We start from the raw sequence: 10,626 nt of genomic DNA on the forward strand, positions 1-10,626 counted from the left end.
ATTCTTTTTACGTAATGAAACATTTTTCATCATTAAATTTCTAAAAACGACCTCCGAACTATTTTCAAGGACGTTAAGAAATATTTGCTTATTTCCCATTATTTGGTTTAAAAGAAATTACATAAACAAAAAATCCTTTTAACTTTATTTATAATTCTTTTTACGTAATGAAAGCATTTTTTATTATTAAATGTCTAAAAACGACCTCTGAACTATTTTCATGGACGTTAAGAAATATTTGCTTATTTCATATAATTTGGTTTATAAAAAAATTGCGTACACAAAAAATCCTTAAAAATAAGTTTTCTTCTTCTGAAAGACGTAAACACTCGAGAACTCAAAAATGAGCCACAAATTTGGGAATATTAAATATTAATTTGGGAATTAATTTATTTCAAAAGAAACTTTACAAACATTGTATAAACTTGTGGAATGATTGAAATTACTGAAACCACGACTATTTTACTTAATTTATTTGTAAGTTAATTTTGAAAACTTTAAGCTGCTTTTTAAAACTAACCATACGGATTTTATGACAACATTGAACAACACTTAAAATGTCGATGTTTGTTAACGTATTTTCAATAAGAAGTTTGTATTTATTTATATCCGAAATAAAAATATTATTCTATTGCTAAATATGAACAAAACGCGCTCTAAATTTAGAAAATATTAATTTATTTCATGCAATCTAAAGAAAAAAAAGGATATCGCTTTTGAGTTTTTGAAAGGAAAATCTTCCCTTAATTAGAAATAATTCTTTTCAGATCTTTTAAAATATACGCTCAGAAGCGAAGAAGTATATAAAATTAAGAAAGATCTGTATGAATCTATCTTGTAGAGAAAAATCTCTATGAATGATTTTTAACCGAAGTCTCTTTCTCATTGTGTTCTTATTTAAATGAAAAGAAAAAAAGAAAGCTGGAACTCTCAACTTCTTTTTGTACTCTCCTCGTTAAACGCTCAAGTTTTTGCATATAAAAAAGGAGAAAAGAAAACGAAGAAGAAAACGAAACAGAAACAAAACTAACTTTTTCATCTGTTGTTGGCGACAGGAAGGTAGCGCCAAACAGAGCACAAACGCCTGTAAATCTGGCCAACCCGTAATGCAAAGCTTCGCCCCTTGATGAGCTGTCGGGGGAGGATATGGGTGAGGGTAGGAAGAGAGAGAGATGGAGAGGGGGGGAGCAAAACGAAAAGCGAGGGAGAAGACATAATTAGAGAGGCAGAACGCGCAGACGATAGTCCGGCAAGCACACGTAAACTCTTGCAACTGCGTCTTGAAGACCTAGCTCATCTGGAAACTGACAGAAGGTGCGAGGAAAAAGTTTCGTTTGGACGAAGAACGAAGGAACAACAGGTGAGAAAAGTTTTCTTCTTATTCGATATCGTTCGAATAACGGCGCCAATCGGAAATGAATCGACGAGGCGCGCGCCTATCACGTGGTAGAGTTCAGAGAAAGTCAATCGAAGCGCGCGCGCTGTTCAATCGGAAATGATTCGATTCGCTCGAGCGCATGTTCCACAACTTTTCTACCGGCCGCTTTCGGTTTCTGATCAGCCAGTTTTCGCTTTGCAGTTTGAAAGAATATTTATTTTGAATCATTGCTTATTTTCTAGAATAATTAATTTATTTCGATGCTATTGGCTCTATGATTGTGTTTAAATGCTATTGTCATTCTCTATAAATGTAATATACAAAGAAAATAGTCCTCTAAACATTTTTAGTGGGTAAAAGAATTCTGCGAAATTAGTCTAATGGAGATTCAGATATCTATGGCTTTCATCAGCTCAAAATAAATGAAATTCTATCTATATTTACCAGTAAATTATTTATTAATCCCTTTTATACCGGTATTTACTAGTAATACTTATTTACAATCCCTTCTTTATATTATTATCTGTAATTATGTTTCTAATTTAGTCCAATTAGTGAAAATAGTTCTCTAAGCAATTCAAAGCATTTTTATTGGGCAAAAGAATGCTGCGAAATTAGACTAATGGAGATTCAGATATCTATGGCTTTCATCAGCACAAAATTAATAAAATTCTATCGATATTTACCTGTAAATTATTTATTAATCCCTTTTATAACGGTATTTACCAGTAATATTTATTTGCAATCCCTTCTTTATATTATTATCTGTAATTATGTTTCTAATTTAGTCCTCTAAGTGAAATTAGTGAAAATAGTTCTCTAAGCAATTCAACGCATTTTTATTGGGCAAAAGAATCCTGCGAAATTAGACTAATGGAGATTCAGATATCTATGGCTTTCATCAGCACAAAATAAATAAAATTCTATCGATATTTACCTGTAAATTATTTATTAATTCCTTTTATAATGGTATTTACCAGTAATATTTATTCACAATTCCTTCTTTTTATTATTATCGGTAATTATGTTTCTGATTTTGTGTATTATTCATAATTATAGGTGTAAATTATTCCTGTATAGGTGTAAATTAGTGTTATTCCTTTATTATAACTATTATAAAACAATCTCATGATATTTCCCTTCTACAAAAGATTTTATGATTCAGATGTATTTTACAATTATTAAACGATTAATGAGCTTTATCTGTTTTTCATAAGTCTTATTAATTTTATAATAGTTTTTATGTGTATCTGTATTCAGTAAAAGTGTACGATTAAAGTAATGAATAAAAAAAAATAATTTAAACTTCTAAAGCAATACTAAGAATTAATTTATCGCACTATTGCTCTTTTTTTCTTTTTTTTTCTTTTTTTTTTTTTTAAATAAACAAAATTAAAATAAGATTTATTTAAAAAAAAACAGTTTGTAGATAGAGTTGAAAAGGAAACATAAAACTTTATCTCAATAGAATTGGAAACAAAATTTGTGGAACCTAATCTGTAATATCACAACAAAAATATTTGGAGTTTTGTAATTAATTAATAGTTAATTTTAATGTTACTATCGATTAAGCTCCCAAAACCAGAAATTATGGCGCCATCGTGGGGGCGGTGCGAAGTTAAATGTGAAGTTTATACGTAAAAATGTATACGTATGTTTCTTTGCAATTTGTTTTTTACTAATATAACTACAATTACTAATATAACTGCAATTTGTTACTTATTATATAAACCTGTGCCTTATGCTTTAGAATTGCTCAAAAGCAGGTTAAAATAAATTCAAAATATTGATCAAGATTTTATAATCTGAGAAATTGAGGAGATATTTAACATAGTTTTAAAGCATTTATTTGATATCCTTAAGTCGCAATAATATATTTATCATAATTCTATTTCTTTTCATTTAATTTAGTATCACGTAGAAAATGCTTTTTTTCTCTTCTTTTTTTTTGCGATTTAGAATAAATCTAAGTACAAAATGTCGCTTTTCTACTTGAAAAATAAATTAAACCGTGAAAAAAATATTAATTTCCTTTTATAATCAATTAACAATGAACTTTTTCAGTCCTAGTTATTACTTAATTAAAACATTATCAATTTATATTTTATTTATATTTTATTCGATTTTTAATTTGCTATCACAAAAAGAACTTTTATTCAATCAAAATTCTCATCTAATGTAAACTCTTCAGTAGTATTTAAAATCTCCAATTTCATTTCCAAATGTGCATCAATTTTAGAGTAGATTTCCATAATCATGTACGCTTGGACACTTTTCAATTAAATTAAATATGCATAATTTAGTATTTGATTTTGTGACAGTGTAACTTTAATTTTATCATTTGTTTTATTGTATTTCTAGTTTACTTGTATAATTATTTCCATTATTTTACCTATGCCATTGTATTCTTAGTTTCATCGTATTATCAGTTTCACAAAATTATTAATTTTAGTGCATTATAAAATTTATTTTTTTACTATTGCTTTTTTGCTGTAAAATTGTACATTTCGCAAAATAAATTTAAAAAAACAACTTGATAACTTTTGCTCTAATGAATGGATTATCACATGCCAAGATGCAATCTAAAAGCGCCAATCTGAAATATTCTAATTAATTAACGCAGACGATGTTTTAATTTGCTATAAAGCACGATAAAATTCTTTGAAACATACTTTTTACGGATTGAATTGGATTTCTAGCTATTAAACCTCGCAATCTAGAAAATATGGCTCCCATAGTTTGATCAAGAGAACTGTCTAAATTTTGACCTTTAATGTTTATTTTACTTTTTGCGTATTTCGCTATATCTCTAGTCCCTTTAAGCGAATTACACACTTGTTTCATACAATTGTAAATTATATTTAATCAAAGATTATTATTTGTAATTCTTATTATTTAATTTAATATTAGTTGGAAAATTTTTGAAGCACAGGGTAAAGAATTTTTTATACCTTATTCATCTTCGTAATGTGATTTTAAATGACAAAATAAACTCAGTTTGTCATTTCAGTGTACATATTCTCGAAAATGTAAGTATTAAAAATAAAAACGTTTTGTGTCTGATATCTTAACTTTGCTGGCATAAATTAATAATCACATTTCATATTAGCCTTTTGAACCATAAAAATTGGCCTCGCATTAATCCGAACACTAGATTTAAAAAAAAAGCTACTAAAGTTTTCAATTATTTACTCTGCGAACTATTCGTTAATAATTTTTTATGACTTTTTTCATCACTTTTGTGATTTACAGTGATGAAGCTCGTGTTAGAACAACAAAATCAGAATTAAATGTTTTATTAAATTATTCTATCCATGTTTAGAAAAGTTGGACAGAGTTTACTGTATTAATACTGAGTACAATATGCAACTTTGATTGCAAGATTATGTAACGGTTTGTAAACGTTATGAGTAAATACTTCACAATAACGCATCTAAAAATTTTAAAGACATAATTTTGACGCATCTTAACATCATTTTGGAAAATAACGAAGTTGTTAACTTATCTGTGAAGAAGCAGCTAAATTATCTTATGAATCAGAATCCCTCATTTTAAAAAATACAAAAATTTTTTTTTTTTCTTTAACTTTTTAAGGGGATAGGAAACATTGAAAGAATTTGAAAAATAGTTATACAGTCGAACCCCGTTATAGTGAACATGGTTTATAGTGAACTCCTGGATATAGTGAACGAAGAGTAGACGAAGAGTAATAAAAAATAAAAGTTAGCACATTTTTTGCTACTACATATTATTTTTCAGTCATTTTTGTATTTCATTTTATGGGTCATTTATTTAAATAATGTGTAACAAAAAGGAGCAGATCGGAAAAAGGTTAGTTAAAATTGTTTATAGCACGGATATAGTGAACTCCCGGTTATAGTGAACCGAAATTTCAATCCTTTGAATGTTCACAATACCGGGGTTTGACTGTATCTAAAAAGTACAAAAAAAAAAATTATGTTCGCCATTTGATACAGATAACAATTATTTTTTATTAATGCTTTCAAAGGTTTTTAGTATTATAGAAATTTCTATTTCTTTCTTTCATTCTGAGCCTCGCATCTTATTTTTACATTAATTTTTCCTAAAAGTTCATTATAAACTTACTATAATGATTTAAAAGATTGTTAATGTTTTTTTTTTAAATCAAGCATTGTTTGTTATATTCTTCTTAATAAAAATTTATCATTATGTTGATTTGTATTTCAACTATGCATCTGTGAACTGAGGAAAATGTATGGTCAAAACTACCTAAATATGATAAAAATGTACCATGCTTCTGGTTCTATGGGAACAACAAAATATCGGTAATATTTACCGAAGCACTTTGGTAATAATTTTGGTAAAATTAACAATAAAATATGATTTTATTATTTGTTTGAAAATTTGGCAAATGTGGTATAATTTGGTAGCTTTATCATGATCCTTTAGAGCAGTGTTTCCGAAACTTATGGCTTTTGTGTACCCTTTCTAAATTTTTCGTAACGCTGTGTACCACTAATAAAAAAAATTGCACAAAAGTTAAAAATCACAACTGGCTGTTGACATCACTAATTATTAACTGTTAACTCTGCAAAAAATAGCCAATAGAAAAATACGTAATCGTAAATTTTCATGGTTAGCTTTGTTTTTAAATAAAAAATTTTGAAGTTTTCGTTTGTTTCAAAATATTTCGTATAAGAACGCGTACCCCCACTAAACTGTTCCCGTACCCCTGGGGGTACGCGTATCACACTTTGGGAAACACTGCCTTAGAGCATGACATAAAAACCATTTATTCGATTGAATTTACTTTTCAGTTTTGCATTTTTCACTAAATATGTGGTTATAAGAATAGTAACTTTTGAAATCAGAATTTTCAGCTAACTTTTAACACACGAACGGAAAAACTACTAAATGAATGGTTAAAATATAGTATATTTTGGGTTTTCTACAGGTTTTTTACTGTTACGCTAATTTTGCGGTAACCATATAGTACTGTAATTTTGCCAGAATATTTTTCTCCTTGTTGATAAAATTTAATGATTTTCTACAGACATTTACGGCATAAGTAAAGACTTTTGTATTTTTGCTCATTGTTGTAAAGTTTTACACAAAATCTGTATGATTATTAGATAGAAGTATCTAAATGAAAGCTGCACCGGTTTGCTATTAATAAGAAAAATAAATTTTTTTGTTCTTTATTGACTATTTTGAAACTATTTAAAATCAAATTAAAACACAATTTTTCTATGAAAATTCTAGAACTTATTTAATTAATTAGTTTTTTTTAAATAGAAAATAAATTTTATGTTTACAGGTAGATGCAAACAATTATAACTTGTAAAATCACATTTCATTGACGTCCATATTTTAAATTTCAGAAAATTTTATAAAACGTTAAACACGGTTAAAATCTAATAAAAATTAATATATCTTTTAAAAATCATATAAATAATTTCTTTCAAGGTCAAATTCATATTAATATATACATTAGAGCTTAAATTAATGCTTAGAAAGTCATGCTATATTTTTTTATCAAACTTTTACTAATATTATGGAAAGTATAATGCTAAATTTCAATGTCAGTTTGCAATTAAAGTATATAAATTTGTCAATTCAAAACAAGTAAGTATTTATAATTACTCCAATAAATTCAAATTATTGTTTTTATCACTAAATAGTATAGTAATTAATTCTTATTAAGATTGTATCAATTACTTTTAACTAAACTCAGTGGCGCGACAGCCCATAGAGGGCCAAGGCCTACTGTGCCCATCTCAGTTTTCTTGACCTTGGGCTCTGGGGTGCAGGAGCAGATGTTCCGGTCAGGTGGTCGGCCGAACGCAGAACCCCCAGTGTTTAGTTCCCAAGCATGCTTGGTACTCATTTATCGACCCACTGAAGGGATGAAAGGCTGAGTGAACCTTGCCCGGCCCGAGGATCGAACCAGGGACCTGTGGCACGACAGCGCGAAGCGCTACCGCTCAGCCACCGGGCGTCATCGATTACCTTTATTTACAATAAATTTACTGTTATGTAAATATATAATTTTGTAATTGTAACTATGATTATAAGTATAAGCATAAAAACGTTTATAACGTTAATGTGTTTTTAAGGTATGAAGTTATGGCAAAAACGAAACCCAATCTACATCAACTTTTTTTCCTGAGATTTGTCATTAAGAAATTTTAATTTTATTTTATAATTATAATCAAATTCTAACTTATGGAAAGGAATAAAGAAAAGTAAAATAAAAACAAATATCTTTATAGAAACAATACAAATTACTTATGTCAATAGATACAGTCATATTACTAATTCAACACTATAAAGTTTCAATCTTATAAATAAAATTAAATATTATAGATGCAATTTAAATTTATTTTAAAACTAATAGTAGTTTTGAATATATAAGATATATTTATTTATCGATAACGAAAAATTCAAAGATTGTCAAAAATAAACAACAAAATAAGGACGAATATTTATAATTTTAAATTCAAAAATTTATTTTTCAACACAACAAATCGTTAGATTAAATTGAATGAAATGTTTAGACAACTGTTTGAAAAATATTAGAAAAGTCGTTATAACCTAATGGTTGTTTTCAAATCAAATAAATTAGAAACTTTTCAAAACCCTATTTACAAGCAAGTATTATAAGGTAATCATAGTTTTTTTTTTCAATCGCACCATACCTAAAATATATTTAGTCTAAATAATTTATGCGTTTATTTTATTCTATAAATATTGTCTAAATAAATTTCACGTTCTTACAGAGGCTGTTTCTCTTAAAATTTATGAAAAAAGTCTTTATTTCAATTTTTCGCACGGTTTTTACAAAGAAGTATCATGGTCTATTTCAAATAGCTCGTTAAAACACTTATTTTAAGCGAAAACAAACATACACTATGAATTTATTTTTTAGTTGTTTTCTAATTTCTTTACCTGAATATAATTGGTAAAACTTGGGTTTACTATTTATGATGACTCTTTGACAATATCAGAACTCCACATTTATTTTTATTGCAATGAAAATACAAAGAAATTTTTTATCAATTATTTTTTACTTTTTTTGGTTTTTTATGTTTAGTTATATTTATGGTATATAATAATAAATTTTTCCTATCTTTTAAGCTGATAAATATGTTCTACTATAAATTAATGGGATTATGATTCATGGGAGTTATACACGGAAAAAAAATTCTGCTAAAATTACTACACTCTATGGTATTGATCATTCTGATAAAAAAAAATTCTGTTAATAAAAACCACATTTACGGTATTTAAATCATTACATTTGAACTTTTTTAACGTTCATATGAAAACGGTTTACAAAAAATTCTGATTTTTAAAATTATAGTTCGTATTAGTAAGCATTTCGTAAACATTTATTCGTATTACATTTAGTAAAAATACAAAACTGAAAAGTAAATTTAACCGAAGAAATGGTTTTTTATTCCATGCTCTAAAACATAATGACAAAATTAACAAATTTTGAAACATTTGCCAAATTTTATTACATATTATAAACTAATATTTTATTGTTAATTTTACCGTAATTATTACCAAAGCGCTTTGGTATAAAACTATTGTGCTTTTTGGTGCTCTCATGTAACAAGAAGCACGGTAAATTTTACCATATTCTGTTTTTTTTAACCATGGTTTTTTGCCGCGTTGCAGTTACAATACTGATTAATCTATCATGCGTAAAACAGAAAAAAATAACTAACCATCCTTTGTTTTTGTTGATTATACTAATAAGTGACACGAAGGAAAACAAATCAACTTTTTTTGCTGATAATTTTTACTAAAAACACTGAGTAAAAAAAATCAAACAATGACTAACGTGACTTATAGTTGCAGTGATGGCTAATGTGCCATAAGAGAAACCGCAATAATATTGCTATTACTATTATTAATATTAAGCTAATATTATTAATCAGTGCCCTTTATTTGCACTGCTTTGGAATTAAAATAATATATTTATTTCTTGAAATATGCTGTATTTGTAATAGTTCTTTCAGTGTAATTTCTTTTTATAAAAAATCTGCGAACAGTGAAACTATTTTGTTCAATACTTCAAGAAACTATTTTGTTAAATGGGAAACTATTTTGTTAAATTCTTCGATAATTTATACGTTTAGAAAATATTTTCCAGATCTTGACGATTTTTAACCCAATTTTATACAAAATACTATTATTTTTACTCGTAATGGAGAAATGGGAATCTATTTTGTTAAATGGGAAACTATTTTGTTAAATACTTCGATAATTTATACATTTCGAAAATATTTTCTAGGTGTTGACGATTTTTAACCCATTTTTTTACAGAATACTATTATTCCTAATCGTAATGGAACAAAAATTAACGAAATAAAAAATCATTTTATATATTAATATTCCTTTTTATGTATAATATATTATTATGTATATCTATATTTTATATATTAATTAAATAGTATTATGCAATTATAGCACATATTTATAATTTTGAATCATAAAATTTATTTTCTTTCTTTCTAAAAAATTAAGATGTAAAAATGCCTTATTAAGTTTCTGTTTACTTTTAGTTTTTTCTCTGTTTGCTAACCTTTCTAATACTTTTTTACAATACAAATAATCTATTATTAAAATTTCTGCTATACTTTGGGTGAAATTTGTTCGATATCTTAATACAAAAAAGAATGCTGGAAAAAAAAGATTTCATAAAACTTTACTTTTTATCTTTACGTTTGAAAATATATTATCTGTCTCGCTTATGTTTAGTAATATTAATTGTTTTTACATACTAACTAAACAATGATATGTAGTTATAGCATTAATTTTCAATTTTTTTTAAATTATAAAATTCATTTTATTATTTTTCAAAATGACAATTAAAACCTTTCTAATTCTGTTATTAAAAGAATGCCAAGAGTATTTATTCTTTAAATGTTTCTAAATGTTTCTCTCAAGTTACAATTTTATTTACACTGGTTATCATAAATTAAGGAAAATTCACAAAAATCGCGATAACTCTTTCAAAAGTAAGCCAAACCGTGCAAAATTTGCATATGTTGTCCACTAAGAGTAGCTGAGTAAAATTGCAATATGCAAATTAGTGGCGCTGCACTCGGCTTACGTCATCTGCCTGGAGCATAAAAGTCCAAGTTTGAGAGAAAGCACACAAATTTTACTGTGATTGCGACATTGAAAATCTGAGATAGCCAATTCGTAATAATGACCTCTAGGCATCATTTGCCTGAAGAACTACGATGGAGAGC

The 10,626-nt window shown here is 26.9% G+C and overlaps 1 protein-coding gene across 2 annotated transcripts in view; it reads left to right on the forward strand.

The window, feature by feature from the left end:
- The first annotated feature begins 1,154 nt into the window (after positions 1-1,154).
- Positions 1,155-10,626, forward strand: part of LOC107438880 (homeobox protein cut) — a 195,416-nt gene continuing 185,944 nt past the window's right edge. Inside the window, exon 1 of one of the 2 annotated variants that reach the window (XM_071185699.1) lies at positions 1,155-1,360. The gene's annotated coding sequence lies outside the window, so the exon portion shown is untranslated. The remainder of the gene's footprint in view (positions 1,361-10,626) is intronic. The other variant, XM_071185700.1, reaches the window with a different exon arrangement.

The sequence above is a fragment of the Parasteatoda tepidariorum genome, chromosome 9 (genome assembly GCF_043381705.1).
Source record: "Parasteatoda tepidariorum isolate YZ-2023 chromosome 9, CAS_Ptep_4.0, whole genome shotgun sequence".
Lineage (NCBI taxonomy): Eukaryota > Metazoa > Arthropoda > Arachnida > Araneae > Theridiidae > Parasteatoda > Parasteatoda tepidariorum.